This window comes from Lathyrus oleraceus, chromosome 2 (assembly GCF_024323335.1).
Source record: "Lathyrus oleraceus cultivar Zhongwan6 chromosome 2, CAAS_Psat_ZW6_1.0, whole genome shotgun sequence".
NCBI lineage: Eukaryota > Viridiplantae > Streptophyta > Magnoliopsida > Fabales > Fabaceae > Lathyrus > Lathyrus oleraceus.
In genome coordinates this window covers 176,575,837-176,576,861 of record NC_066580.1, presented here as the reverse complement: position 1 = coordinate 176,576,861, position 1,025 = coordinate 176,575,837, and the positions used below count along the sequence as shown (strand labels likewise).

The 1,025-nt window shown below is 44.1% G+C and overlaps 1 pseudogene; it reads left to right on the top strand.

Moving 5' to 3' along the window:
- Positions 1-312: 312 nt before the first annotated feature.
- On the top strand, positions 313-412 carry LOC127124156 (uncharacterized; annotated as a pseudogene).
- The last annotated feature ends 613 nt before the right edge of the window (positions 413-1,025 follow it).

The window sequence follows — 1,025 nt, the reverse complement described above, 5'->3', positions numbered from 1 at the left end:
TTCTGAGTTATAGCAACCACGGCGGTTGGAGGCGATACATTTAAACTTTCAATTTTCTGGACCAGAGCATCCACTTTTGCGTTAACGTGATCAAGGTTACTTATCTCGTACATGCCAGTTTTCGTTTGAGGCTTTTCCACCGTTGTTCGTTCGGTTCCCCACTGATAGTGGTTTTGGGCCATGCTTTCGATAAGCTGGTAGGCATCAGCATAAGGTTTGTTCATTGGTGCACCACCTGCAGCGGCGTCTATTGTTAACCTTGTGTTGTACAAGAGACCATTATAAAATGTGTGAATTACTAACCAGTCTTCCAAACCATGGTGTGGGCAAAGTCTCATCATGTCTTTGTATCGTTCCCATGCTTCGAAAAGAGACTCGTTGTCTTTCTGTTTAAATCCGTTTATCTGGGCTCTTAACATAGCTGTTTTGCTTGGCGGAAAGTATCGGGCAAGAAAAACTTTCTTCAACTCGTTCCATGTGGTGACTGAGTTGGAAGGGAGAGATTGAAGCCATCTTCTAGCGCTATCTCTCAATGAGAAAGGAAAAAGACGAAGTCGAATTGCCTCCGAAGTGACACCATTAGCTTTAACAGTATCAGCGTATTGGACAAATACGGATAAATGAAGGTTTGGATCCTCGGTAGGATTTCCAGAGAATTGGTTCTGTTGCACAGCCTGCAACAGCGAAGGTTTAAGTTCGAAGTTGTTTGCTTCGATTGCGGGCGGAGCAATACTTGAATGCGGCTCATCTTGCGATGGAGTGGCGTAATCTCTAAGAGCACGAGCTGGTTCTGCCATCTCGGTTATCGAAGGAAAAAGGTTTTTGAAATCAGGAAGTTCTACAGGAGGGAGATTGTTTGCAGCACGATATTCCCGAATTCGTCGTAGGACTCGGAGATATAGTTCGATATCGTTGATTCGTAAATAGAGCGGTTCGCCTTGTGAGCGAGTGCGTGGCATACAAATCAACGAAAGAAAGAAATAGAAGAAAAAGAAACCTTAGTCTCTACAGTGTAACGGAAGAGT